Genomic DNA, 15,148 nt, shown 5'->3' with positions numbered 1-15,148 from the left:
ATTTATATACAAAATCCATAGGAAGAAAACAAAACTGTGGTGAATGATAGCAAGGAAAAACTAAATAAGTAGAGACTAATTCTATGTTTCATAGAATAAGAAGGCTCAAAAACTTTCAAGAACTCACCTTGTCCCAACTTGTTCTATAGATTTAATGCAATCTCAATCAAAATAACAGTAAGCTATTTTGCAGATATTGACAAATCAGTTATAAAATTTACACAGTAAGGTGAAATATACAGAAAAGTCAATTCAATATTGAAAATGAACAAAGTTGGAAGACTGACATTATTCAACTTCAAGACTTACTGGAAAGCTATAGTAATAAATACAGTGTGGTACTGGGGAAAGAATAAACTGATAAATGGCGTGTAACAGAGAGCCCACCTAAGTAGACCCACTTAAATATAGTCAACTGATCTTTCAAAAAGGAGCAAAGGCAATACAATGAACCAAAAATAGACTTTTCAATGAATAACTGGACATCCACATGCAAAAACAAATAAATTTAGATACAGATTTTACATCCTTCACAAAAGTCAACTCAAAATGGATCAGAGATCTCAATGTAAAACACAAAGCTATAAAACCTCTTGAAAATAACATAGGAGAAAACCCAGATTACCTTTGGTATGGCAAGGACTGTTTAGATATGAAAGAGACCAAATGAAATCTACAGGCAGGCAGCCCGGGCCGCACCTTGAGCCTAGTTAGAAGTTGACCCTACAGGCAGACAGCCCGGGCAGCGCCTTGAGCCTAGTTAAAAGTTGACGCCGGACCTAACCAATAATGTTATCTATAGATTTCAGATATTGTATAGACAAGCAATGTGAAAGTCCCTGTCTTGTTCTTTTTCTGTTCTAATTACTAGTGCTTGCCATATATCTCTCAACTTCCTGAGCCCAGTATAAACATATCCCATCATACGTCTCCCCTCCATATATCCCTCAACTTCCTGGGCTCATCCCACCATATGTCTCCCTACCATATATCTTTCAATTCAAAGACTACCATATATCTCAACTTTAGAAGGACACCACCTGGAAAATCCCCGATAAGAACACAGCCGTTTGTGAGAGCGCGGGAACCAATAAAAAAACTGCTAAATGTATAAACTTAAAATGTTAACCAATTGTAATGCTGTAACCTAGAGAATTCCCTCGTTCCTCTGCAACTTTACAAGTCCTGTTTACATTAGGCTATAAAAGGCAAGCGCACGCATTGTTCAGGGCCCTCCTGTATGTTGTGGAACGGAGGGACCAAGTTCGAACTTGCATTAAAGATCCTTGCCGCTTGGCTTTGACTCTGGACTCTGGTGGTCTTTTTCGGGGAACAAACGGTCTGGGCATAACAGATACACCAAAGGCACAAACTATAAAAGAAATAATTATGGCCGGGCGCAGTGGCTCAAGCCTGTAATCCCAGCACTTTGGGAGGCCGAGACGGGCGGATCACGAGGTCAGGAGATCGAGACCATCCTGGCTAACAGGGTGAAACCCTGTCTCTACTTAAAAATACAAAAAACTAGCCGGGCGACGAGGCGGGCGCCTGTAGTCCCAGCTACTCGGGAGGCTGAGGCAGGAGAATGGCGTGAACCCGGGAGGCGGAGCTTGCAGTGAGCTGAGATCCAGCCACTGCACTCCAGCCTGGGTGGCAGAGCAAGACTCCGTCTCAAAAAAATAAAAATAAAAAGAAAAAGAAATAATTGATAAACTGGCCTTCATTAACAAAAACTTTTGCTCTGCAAAAGACAGTATCAAGAGAATAAAAGAGAAGCCTCACATTGGGAAAAAACGTTCAATACGCATCTGATAAAGGGCTGTTTTTCAAAGTATACAAAGGGCTCTTAACATTAAACAATAAGAAAACAAGCAACTCAATTAAAAAATAGGCAGAGTACACAAAGCACAGATTTTAATGACAATGATATAATTCTGCATCATATTACAGTGGTGAATACATTGCATTTTACCTTTGTTAAAATGTACAGTAGAATATACAGGACCAAGCGCGAACCCTAATGTAAACTATGAAATTTGAGTGATAAGGATTCATCAGTGTAGGTTTGACTCTACAAATGTACCATTGTGGTGTGGGATGTAGATAGTGGAGAAGATTGTACTTGTAGAGGAACCAATGATATATGGGAACTTCAGAGTTTTCACTCAATTTTGCTATGAGCATAAAAAAGCTCTTAAAGAAGTATATCAAACTTTGAAAATGTGAAACAAAACATCTAGAAATTTGTAAGCTCTTATTAAAATAATTTTTAGAGACTTACTTATTTTTCATCATGCATAGATTAAAGATAAACAATCCCAGACATTTTCTTTTATCAAATCACATCAAAGCAAACTTAAAATTTTGCACATCATCAATCTGTGAATGGCCTTAAATAATCAGGATTCTAAGTAACAGCTCCAGTGATACAATAAACTGTGCATTAATCAAAACTCTAATGATAGAATGAATAAGTTGGAAAGTAAAGATGTAGTAAGTAAAGAGAAGGTGGTACAGAAGTAGATGGTGATAGATAGACTGATTACAGAAAGAATAAACCTTATAATTGATTCATATAATTCAGCAAACATCTTTCTGAGAAAGAAGGCAACATACTACAGACACTATTATTTAATTATATCATAATTTCCTGATGAGTCTGACATATTCATAAAATCTATTTCCACATGCTGATTTAGGAAACCACTAGCAATACCATGGATGACCAATTTCAGCAAATATTGAAAGAGATCAAATGAAGAGACTAAGAGGCAGAAATGAAGTCCACAGGCAAACAGCCCGGGCGGCGCCCTGAGAGCCCGCGAGGCGCCCTGAGCCTAGTTAAAGATCGACCCCGGACCTAACCGATTAAGGTTATCTATAGACTCCAGACATTGTAAGGACAAACACATTAAGAAAAACAACACCTGGGGAAGCTCCAATAAGGTTACAACCGTTTGTAAAAGCGCAGGAACCGATAAGAAGGCTGCTAAAAGCATAACTTAACATTAACATGTAAACCAATTGTAATGCTGTAGCCTAGAGAAATGCCTTGTTCCTCTGTAACCTGACAAGTCCTGTTTACCTCGAGCTATAAAAAGCAAGCGCATGCATTGTTTGGGGCCCTCTTGTATGTTGTAGAACGGAGGGACCAAGTTCGAACTTGCATTAAAGATCCTTGCCGCTTGGCTTTGACTCTGGACTCTGGTGGTCTTCTTCGGGGAACAAACGGTCTGGGCATAACAATATTTATTGAGTTTTACCATATGTAGGATGTTTGAGATAAATTTTATTGAAATCCCAGTAAAATAGCAGCACTTAAAAACTCTTTTACAGAAAAGAGAGTATATATTAGAAAACATTAGCTAGAACAGTGAAGATTATTAACTTTGGAAATTTTGATAACTGAGGTAACAAGTAAAAGATAAGTTTAAGGTTCAGAAGGGAAAAATAACAACAATGGATAAAGATTAATATTAAAGCACTTCAGAAAGATCTTTGTTTTGATAAGAAGATAATCTGAAAACACAAGCTATTAATCAAACACAAGTTAAAGAACATACTTAATATATAAGGAAAAGCATAGCACATGGACTCAATTATTCATGTTACCCGAACAAAAAAGAATATGAATAAGATAAAGAGTTACAGCTAGAGATAAAGAAGTCAAAATGTCAAAGTCAACTAAAACAATTAGATGGTTCAAGCTGGAGAAGGCAAAACTGAAAAAAAAAAATTCTACAAATATAAACTAAACTGAAAGGACCTTTAGAAAGAAAATTGATCTGCTGTCATTCAGCTGCGCTGACAGAACAAGGGTAAATGGGTTCAGGCTTCACTATGGAGAGTGTAGCAGTAGGAGACTGTCAATACAGTAAAGGTTGTTGAAGCGTTAGAATAGATTACACTAACAATTTATATACTATTCCTAGAGGGTTTGCATCAGCCTTCCCTGATTCGAGTTGCTGTTGCTTAGAACCAGAATAATGCACTTCTTAACTTCTCAATTTGTCTCCACAACAGTTCCACAGAGGAAAAAATGATGATAGAATCTACAACACAGATGGCACTGAGACATTTTATATATATATGTAAAATATATACTAATATATATTGACTGATCTATATATATTATATATACTAGTATATATATTATGTATACACACATATATATAACTAAAATTTACGTTTGTGTAGAGATTGTTTGGGACAGAGAGAAGGAGAAAGTGGAGAATGGAGGCATGGCAGTCCTGCTGTTTGAAGCAGGTGTACCTCTCTATGTCTGTAGTCTTGAATTTTTGATGGCGTCTTCATTTTTTTCTAAGCCTGAGAGAGAGCCTCTCCAACTTCTTCCAGTGCTGAGGAGTTTTATTATTAATGTTGTTTTTTATTTTCTGATCGTGAAGAAAATATTTTATTTTTAACTGTTTCAGAACAAACTGATTCATAACTGGTACCTGCAAATGTGAAAAACTTATAGATGCAGTCGAACTTTAAAAGCAGCTTAACTTTTTTTCAATTATCCGAAAAGCTGAGAAGAACATTTAGTTTCCCTTCTTCAATTATTTTAAGCTTAAAGTTAAGTATCAAAATTATTTAGTTTGTAGTATCTATGAAGTTCATCTTTTTGCTCTTTCTTCATACATACAAATGTTATTCACAAGGAACGAATTTCCCTCATTAGAGTAAACAAGAAAATTTAAACATTTACTTTAGACTATTGTCTTTCCTACATGATTGAATAGTGGTTGTATGAATTAATCTTATTGAGCAAATTTTGTTCAGTCCCTTTAAGAACAGTGAAACATAATCAGTGTCTATCTGAATATAATCAATTCATCCTAACAGTATTGTGATGTAATGGTTTCTCTCATGCTTATATTCAAAAAGTAAAATTAAAGAATATAGAACCAGGACACATCCTGTTTTTATTTTATGTGGAAAGGTATCAGCTCATCAAAATTTTGTCTTTGATTTTTTTTAATTTGATAGGATGAATACAAAGAAAAAACCATGTGGTTTTATGCAGAAAATATACACTATACTCCCATATACGTTTATTGTTTATTGCTATGGGATGTAAAGTTTTATGATTCATTTTTTGTCATTATTTAGAAAAAGTTATCACACTTTAGATGATAGCATATTACTTAGTACTCAAAAAATAATTTTGTACAAAATTCTGATGTGTTATTTAGTTTTGCTATGGTTCCTAAATATATATGACTTTAATGACTTCTAGAACAAACACAGAAAATCTTTTAAAGTGTCAGGTCCTTCAGGTTTTAAAAGTTTCTTACCATTTTTGTGTGCTTTATCAATGAGTAACATGCTGTTTCCTATTTAAAAAATTGTCCAAAGCACTTTTTTGTAACTATCACTGGAATTCAATTCACATGAAAATTTTAATGTCTAAATGACATCTATAGCAGGCAACTACAATGTGCTAAATTCCTTTTAAAATTAATTTCATTCTGTCTCGGTTCAAATGTATATAGTGAAGTACTACACAACACTGTATGATGGTTAAAGCATGGAGTCCTGCTGCCTTGGTTTAAATCTCACTTATTATACCAGCTGTGTGACTTTGGAACAGTCACTTGACCTAAGCCAGTCTCAATTTCTTCATCTTTAGTAGGGGATAATTTTAGTAATTCTTTCAGAGAGATGTTGTAAACTAATGTGTTTGAGCCTTTTACTATAATGTCTGACAGCTAATAAATGCATAATGACTATTAACCATTTTTAGTGCTATAATTATTAACATATGCAGTAATCAAGTGGAACATAAATGTATTTAAAAATGGAGACATCACAAAGGGTAAACATAATTAGGAATTAAAAATAATATCCCACTAATATCAGGGATTCCAGTGATTAAGAACTGTCTCTCCATCTATTGTACTTAAGATTCCAGGACAAAATTCTGAAATCTTAGGAGTTCTAGGGCTCAGAGTAAGATATTTTTAAGACAGGAATAAAAAGGACTATTTACAAATGTATATTAAAAAAAACATAAGGAACTATAAGGGATAATGAAAAATCCTACAGCTAATAACAGTGGGGATTCTTTAATATTCTTTGATGAGAAGTGAGTGAGGCTTACTGGACTTGGTGACAAGACAAATTTTGTTGATAGGGTAGGGCTACATGACAGGAACTGAGACCTTTGGTCAAGGAAATAACAGAATGCCATCTCAGACTGGGTGCCAGAGCAATAAATTTTCCAAAATCACTCTCCTTGCTCCCTTAAATCTCCTGCCCTTTTTCTTCTTAGTGGAAATCAATTAGAAGTCAGAGGGGAAGGGAGTTCCTTGATCAGTCAATATAATTCAAATTCCTAGGGAGCAAATCTGGGTAGAAAAAGTAGAGATTGGATCTACAGTGGCAAACAGACAGAATCCAACTTTGCATTTCTTATATTTGTCTGCCTATCTCTCTCTTTATCATGTACTGGTGAATGTTTGGCAGCTAAACATAATCTAAATACAAATGGAACTTATGGAAATTATGAATATGTATAATTATTGGAAAAATTATTGGAAGTCAATAAATATTTCATGTATTCAAAAGTTGCCATGAAGTTTGCTTAGGCAAATATTAAAGTTTTGTGTTATGCATGAGTGAGTATAAATTTCTCATGGGAGTGTTATATTCTGACAACTGTTCATTCTTTCACATTGAAATCTTAACCATCCTCTGCTAGTTGATAACTTAAATTTCACAAAAGTTTTATGTTGAAAACTATGATCCTTCTAAAAACTAGAGTATTCCTGGAAAAAGATATATTTACATTGGTATGAGTTAATATTCCAAATTGTGACTAAAATAATTGGTTTTTTGAAGGGATAAAGAGAAGAGAGGACAAAAGAGAAAGGCCAAAGTTAAGGAGGTACTAAGTATGCTTTTAGATTAATGTGTTCTTGCTTACTTTATAAGCATCCTGTAAGCATTGCTTGATTCCATGTTTTGTTTTTACTGTCATTACGCTTATATCTTACTAAGTTAAAATTGAAACTTCATTACAAGGATTCAAATGAGAAACACTTGTCTGTTGACTCAATTTTCCTTTTGAACATTCACTTCTCAGAAGATAAGCACTATCACGTATTTTCACTGTTTCTTTTTATATTTGTTTCCACATTTCTATTTATTCTTAAAATTTTATTTCCTGATTTTAAAACTGATAAATATGTAAGAATAAACAGAAATAGTTTCATAAATCAGGAGGCAATGCTTATAACCACATGTTCCCAAAAGACATCCAACTGCTAATAACGACATTGAGCAGAGTGAGAATACCTCCCAGCGGAAGAAGATCTGGTTATTCTTGTTGTTTTTCATTTTGTGAGCTTTTATTCCCTCCTCCTCAACTCATCATTCTCACCCTCCAAAATTACCCTAGTTCTTTCAGCACATCTGGTTATATGACTACCTGCTTCCCAGTATAAATAACTTGGTAGAAAACTCTAAAAATATTACTGAAAGATTTTTTTGTTAAATTAATAAAAATTTCACCAAATATCATACTTCATTAATGTCATAAATTGGTTAAATCAATAGTCAGAGCTTACATTATTAAAAATAAAATTCCTACCCAACTATGTAATATATAATAATTTATTTCAGATACAAATTATTTTGGTTATAAATTAGTTGTTAAAATTTGGGAGAATTTAATAATGATGTTAAAATCCTCCAGTTGATATTTTTAAGAAATATCCACTGTTCACTTAATTTATACTTACGCATGTAACACAAAAGAAAATTATCTGTAGTAGAGATTATAACAATCAACAAAATTTATAAAACAAAATATTTATAAAAGTCTAAATTTATCTGAAGAAAATGTGATTTAAGATAATAGTATGCATCTATACGGACAAATGGGAATAGAAGAATGTTTGATGTTGAATACAAGGATTCATTATTTCAGTCTTTCATTCATAATTTCATTTATTGATTGAGCAAATTTTCTTGAAATTTTACCATAAAATGTCCAAAGTAATTAGGATATTTAGAAATTATCCCACATGTTTTATTGTCTTAAAGAGCTTAAAATTTAAAGAGCTATGTCAATCACATATAAAATTGAATTAATATAGCTAAGAAATAATATAAGGCAATAACATGTTTTCACATAGCCTAATAATAGCAACAATAGCAATAATATCAGCAACAGCAGCAACACTTGTAGAATGTTTACATTTTCCAAATATTAGTTCATTTAATCTTCACAACAAACTCATGTGATATTGCTACTGTTATTTCCAATTATGATCACTAAATACATAGCACAAAGATTTTTCATGAATTGCCCATGATAGAAAGCAAGTAAGCCTCATAGTGTGGTTTCTCACTGATATGACTTGGTTTTTAAGGACTGTGCAACAGAGTCTGGCTTAAAAAGTCCAAGAACATTAAATTTAGATACAGACTTAAAACCGTTATAATTTAGGTAGGAAAGGAAGAGAGCAGAAAGAATTTAACTAGCAAAATCAATGTGAGCAAAATGATAGAGACAGAAATGCACATAGCAGATTTAAGAGACTATAACTGATTACAGAGTGTGCCTGGCAATTTGGAAAAAGGTATAAATAGGCCAATAGTTGTGGCTAATGAGAATTTATTTCAAATTTACATAAGTTTTAAAAAAGTGATGGAGTGTACGTTGTGGCTACCTTGAATGGAATATTAACCTCAAAATTTTAGTCTTAATCCTAGAGATAATCTACAGTTACCGGAGGATTTTGAATAGGAAAGTATCTTGAAAGAAGCATTCTTTATATGAATCAGAGTCTCAAGGGGAAAATGATTCATATATCTATTTGTGATTATTTTTTTCAGTTTTGTTTAGGCATATTCCTGCAAGAAACAGAGAAAGAAGCTACATATCTTATACTAAGAACCCTTCTAAAATTTCAATGTTACAATAAAAACAACCATGATATAACTGAAAACCATGGGAATGAACAATGTTTCAACTCATTATTTTAGTCATCTAAAAATTACTGATTGAGAAATGTAGAAATAATGAGCTTACAAAGAAGCTTATGATGGTTTTTTCATTTTTCCTGACATACACACAGAACTCAACTGCATTAAATCAAAATAGGGGTTTTCAAATTTAAGTCCCCAGCAATTTATTCTAAAGTCACTGCAATTTTTATATTTGATTATTTGACTTATCCTGGCTTATACCAATAATCATAGCCAGCCTTCTGCAAAATTGAGAGAAAGAGCTATTTGTCTTCTAAACCTATTCTCATTCACTCTTCTTGCTCTTCTTTTATCCATATTTCAACTACCTTAATCAACTTCTATACGCTATTCCCCTCCCCTTTGGGAAGGATAAAGAAGAAACTCCAGCATTCTTCAGGAGGTTGGATAAAACACATTCCAAAGCTCCTTCCAAAATATATATGAGATTCTGTAATCATAGGAAAACTTACAGCTTGCTTTATACTGTAGAGATTGAGAGTCTAGTAACTGTAAGGTGGGAAGACATTTGTTTAACTCATACACATTAATCGTATTTTCAGCCTTTTGCCACTAAAATTAGGTGGAAAGTTGAAACAAGGATAAAAATGGTATAAAATAATCCCTCTGAAAAAAATAGGTAGAATTATTCAGGTTTCTGTTATACATTGCTTAAATAATCTAAATAATAACTTATTGCCCCTGCATTTACAATAATATATTTAAATGCATTAATCTTTGTATTCCTATTGCCTAATGTGCATGTAATAGGTAGATAACAATGCTTCTTGAATGAATCAATGATGAAAAATCAACACTGCAAAGATTATGCTTTGATATTTTATCAATGATTTCTTTATAGGATACCTCCACAAATGGCTATAAAAATAGAGTAAGATCAATCCTTTTGGAAAGAGTGACTTTTTTTTTTTTTTTCTAATGAGACAAGGTTTCATTCTGTCATCCAGGCTGCAGTACAGTGGTGTGATCTTGGCTCACTGAAACCTCCTCCTCCCAGACTCAACCGATCCTCCCATCTCAGCCTCTAGGGTAGCTAGGGGACTATAGGTGCATGCCACCACACCCATCTAATTTTCGTATTTTTTGTAGAGAATGGGTTTCTTCATGTTACCCAGGATGGTATTGAACTCCTGAGCTCAAGCACTCCTTCTGCCTCAGCCTCCCAAAGTGCTGGAATTATAGGCATGAGCAACCATGCCGAGCAGGAAAGTTTAACTTTTAATTGAAGACATGCTAACTATAAATATGTCTACTGTTTATACATACTTTTGTTCTACAAATTATGTTGCCTTTTATCTAACTTTACTTACTTATTCTCAATCTAGAAAATATTCCATATATATATATATATATATATTATATATATATATATAATGACCTAATGATAGTGCAGATGAGATAATAATCAATTAGGTTTGGTCTGTATATAGTAACTACTCAGACTATATTTATAGCTAGATGAGTAATTCCAAACCATTAGAGAATTACAGAATTATCCATTTACATGGTATCATTTATAATGCCTCTTTTTTCAGTTAGAACTGTACCTAAAATTTTATTGTTAAAGATAGTCAGAAAACAATAAGCCTTCATATTATAATTTACCAATGCAGGTAAAAATCCAAACTCTCCTTCAATATGAAGCCCAGTGATATCTTCACCTGATTCCCTAAGTTTTTATTTAAGCATTATAGGCAACTGAAAAGTTGGTTTATTCATTTTTGTCTTGACATTCTCCATTCTGCATAAGAACATTAATTATAGCATAGTGATAAGAAACTCCGATTGGCTATAATATGTCCTTGTTTGTAGGCCTGGAGCAGTGGCTCACACCTGTAATTCCAATACATTGGGAGACCGAGGTAGAAATATCCCTTGAGCACAAGAGTTGGAGATCAGCCTGGGCAATATAGTGAGACCTCATCTCTATTAAAAATCAAAACAGCCATCCAAATGCAATAGTAATAAGAGGCAGGTTATTAAGGAGGTGATTAGATTATGAGGGCAGAGATTTCGTTGCAGGGATTAGTGCCCTTATGCAACAGGTGTATGGGCTCGTTACCCTCTTCTGCCATGTGAGAATGCAGCAAGAAGCCGTCATCTTAGAAGCAGAGAGCAAGTCCTTTCCCAACATTGGCTTGTCTTGATCATGGACTTCCCAGCCTCCAGAACTGTGAAAGTGAATTCTACTGCTTTTAAATTACCCGGTCTAAGGTATTGTGTTATAGTAGCAGGAATGGACTAAAACATGGAGTAACAATTTACTATCTGTAAGTTAAACACTTTCCCTTCTCATTGAATACTTACATTTCTAAGCTTTAGTACGTTTGTGTTGTAATTTGGTATTTTCTCACATTATTATATTTGTTTATTAACCTTTAAATGCCAAAGACAAATAAAATTAAGAACTCACCACATTGAAACTACAAGGTAGGCCACTTCCAGTGGTTTATAAAAACTTCAACTACTATATTCCTATAACATGCTTGGCATATTTTAGGCATAAGGAAAATTAACATTTTATATGATAAATACTATCACATAGATCTTCTGAATGGAGAAATCCTCCAATTATTGAATTTCAAACAATGTGCATAATGAAATATATGCTCAGTCTTTGGATTAAGGCAGAATTTCCTTAAATTTTAAATGCTTCTTACAATATTGAAATTATTTTTGCCAATGTCTTAGTCTAATTACTACCTATATACATTAAATATAAAATAGTCATCGTTTTAATATTTTGGGGGCCTCATAAAGTACCCAGTATATCTTCAATAAATAAGTATAAATTTTTATTGAATAAAATATTTTTAAGAAAAAGACAATTCTTGCCGGGTGCGGTGGCTCATGCCTGTAATCCCAGCACTTCAGGAGGCGAAGGCAGGTGGATCACTTGAGGTCGGGAGTGTGAGACCAGCCTGATCAACCTGGAGAAATTCTGTCTCTGCTAAAAATACAAAATTAGCCGGGTTTGGTGGCACATGCCTGTAAACCCAGCTACTCAGGAGACTGAGGCAGGAGAATCACTTGGACCTGGGAGGCGGAGGTTGCGGTTAGCCGAGATCGCACCATTTCACTCCAGCCAGGGCAACCAGAGCGAAGCTCCATCTCAAAAAAAAATAATAAAAAATAAATAAATAAAAATAGCAGAAAAATACAATTCTTTATAACAGACTGCATTTCCTTTTTTTCAGCATAAATACATAGTTGTATAGGTCAACAGTCCAGAAAGGATTAAAAAAAATTATAATGATTCAATGCTTAACAATCAGCTTGTGTAGAAAGTGAATAATGCACTTTTTACATAATTTTTAATATTTTTATTAGTGCCAGGGCAGTACAACTTGTCTGGAATGAAACATATAATTAGTCCATTTATTCATTGTTAAAGTTTTATTATTTTTGATAATATAACAGATGGGGATTGACTTTAATAAATTATCTATAAAATCTTAAATCATGCATTAGTTATTAGACTAAAACTAAAATTTATTTTCCAATAATATTCATAAATTGTTTATAGAATTCATATACTATATAAATGTAATCTAGATATTAAAAATCAAAATGTATTAACTGATTGATACGCAAATCCTGACACATATTCACTAGTTTTTCTATAATTGAATACATGTTTTTAATAAAAGCACATGCCTCTTTTGAGGCTCAAGGCCCTTTTATTAATCATTTTCCTTCTTCATTACCATTGAGATATAAATTGTTTCAGTGATTAATTTCAAGTAAGAATAATATTCAAGTATGGTAGCTCAATAATATTTGTAAAAAAGCATTTGCTTCATCAGATGCTTTTCATTTCTGACAAATCTGCACAAGTTTCAGTGTTCAGCACATATGGGTATGGTTCATAATGAGAAGAAATACTCCTGGGATATGAAAGTGCTTCAGGGAAAAGATGTAATATACATTCAGAAAGTAAATAAACTCCCTGTGTCTTCCCTCTGATGTGGATTTTAGTTCGTATCTACAACTTACTGTCAATGCTAATGATCAGAACATTTTTCAGAGATTAGATAAAGGAGAGAACATATACAGACAATAACCCATTAACTTTTGTTAGATGGTCAAAACAAATCAAAGACTTCCTGAGAAGAGAGAATAGCTTAGATCTATCCTGCAGCACTCAATCTAACGAGCTGTTAAGTAGCTTGCCATAAAAGGTAGTCTCAGACACATGTAAAACGGAAAAAGAAAAAGCAAATTGATTTCATACTAGTATTTATACAATAAATAGTGACCATGTTTTCTGATGGCTTTTACATGATTACCAAGCTGTTACAACAAATAAGGTGAAGACAGCATAAGGAAAATTTGATAAGTAATAAATGAACCATTTAAACATGTGAAAGGAAACCAATTCAATTAATTTCCATTTAATGTAACTCTCCCAAAATATGATTGAAAAACAACTGATAACATAGAAGTAACATTTAATTTGGAATTCCTTCTTGCCCTACGTGAATCTTGCGGTAAACAAAATTATCCTCATGACTACAGAAGGTAGAGAAGCAAATCAAAATATTAAAAACAAACAAAAAATACACACATAAATAAATGCCCCTCTATAATTCTCTAACTAAAAAACAAGTGCAGTCTATTTTAATTTCACTGTTATTGAAAGGATTCATTTAGAATTTTCCTTCATACATCTGAAACTAATCTATGGGCATGCCAATGTCATTGAATACAATTCACTGCCAAGGAGGTAATTCACAGGAATGATTTGATCAAAATCTGTGATATTAGCAAAGCACTGAGAAACAAAAGCATTGAGAAACAAAACAGGTCACATTTTAATTAGTAACAATATTTCTATTTCAGAATTTTGAAAAAAATGCACTTTGGATTGGTCCTTCTAGTATGATTGATGAATTAAAACCTGCAGTTCTGAGGCAGTTTTTCTCTGTGTCCCAGAAGTCCTGAGATGTATGGAATATTTTATACCCTGATAAATTTCCACTCTGCATAACTTTCTATGAATGATGTATGTATTAACATTGTATTATTTTTGTGGGAAAATTCTAAATCCTGAGCAAAGTAAACAGCGCTGAAGAAAAAGCAGACCTTACACAGAAGGGAGTATTCAGTAAGCATGGAGTGGGTTACTACACAATGAAGGACTAGTCTTTTATATTTAATGTTTATTATTTTACTTCCTTCATTCAACAAAAACATATTGTCTCTAATATGTGCCTATTATTGTGTTGGATAGAGAAATATAAAATATATATGTGTACGCCATATCTGTCACCAATAGAACCACCTTAACCTAGCATGTAGTCTCGAGGAAATGTATAGCAACATTACTCTTCTTTTGGAAATATGTCTCTTTTTTTGGAAAAAGGAATTTGCCAAAGTATTTACATTTTTAAATAACGCACTGTTTATTTGTGTGTTGCAAGGTTATTAGGTGTATGTTGATAATAGATTTGTTTATAGGAAGTTAGAAATGAGAATAAATAACAAAATTGCATTTGACAGGTTATATACCATCACTTTCTTAATTATAATTGGTTGATAATTTAGACATTAACAAGGCAACTACTATGGGCAAATACATTATATGAAAATATAGCAAATATATTACCACTTGGGCTGGGCGCGGTGGCTCACGCCTGTAATCCCAGCACTTTGAGAGGCCAAGGCGAGTACATTCCTTGAGGTCAGGAGTTTGAGACCTTCCTGGCCAACATGGTGAAACCCTTTCTCTACTAATAATACAAAAAAGTTAGCTGGGAGTGGTAGCGTGTGCCTGTAATTCCAGCTACTCAGGTGGCTGAGGCATGAGAATCGTTTAATCCTGGAAAGTGGAGGTTGCAGGGAGCTGAGATCATGACACTGCACTTCAGCCTGGGTGACAAAGTAAGACTGTCTCAAAAACAAAGCAAAACAAAATAAATATATTAGCACTTGTAAAATAAGTTGCTTCTGTACCATGGAAGCAAGGATCTTTCTAGATTTACATGTCCATATCAATAGTTCTAGATGACTTCCCTCTTATATTACCTGCAGAATTGAATTTCTATTCGCCTTTAGTTATTTATATATGTTAATCCTCATACTAAATATATACTTCATACTAAACATACTTGAAATGACGTATCTCCAGTTCTTTAATATTCTATCA

Source organism: Trachypithecus francoisi, unplaced genomic scaffold (genome assembly GCF_009764315.1).
Source record: "Trachypithecus francoisi isolate TF-2019V2 unplaced genomic scaffold, Tfra_2.0 Lachesis_group1, whole genome shotgun sequence".
Lineage (NCBI taxonomy): Eukaryota > Metazoa > Chordata > Mammalia > Primates > Cercopithecidae > Trachypithecus > Trachypithecus francoisi.
Note: the sequence above shows the minus strand (reverse complement) of the source record.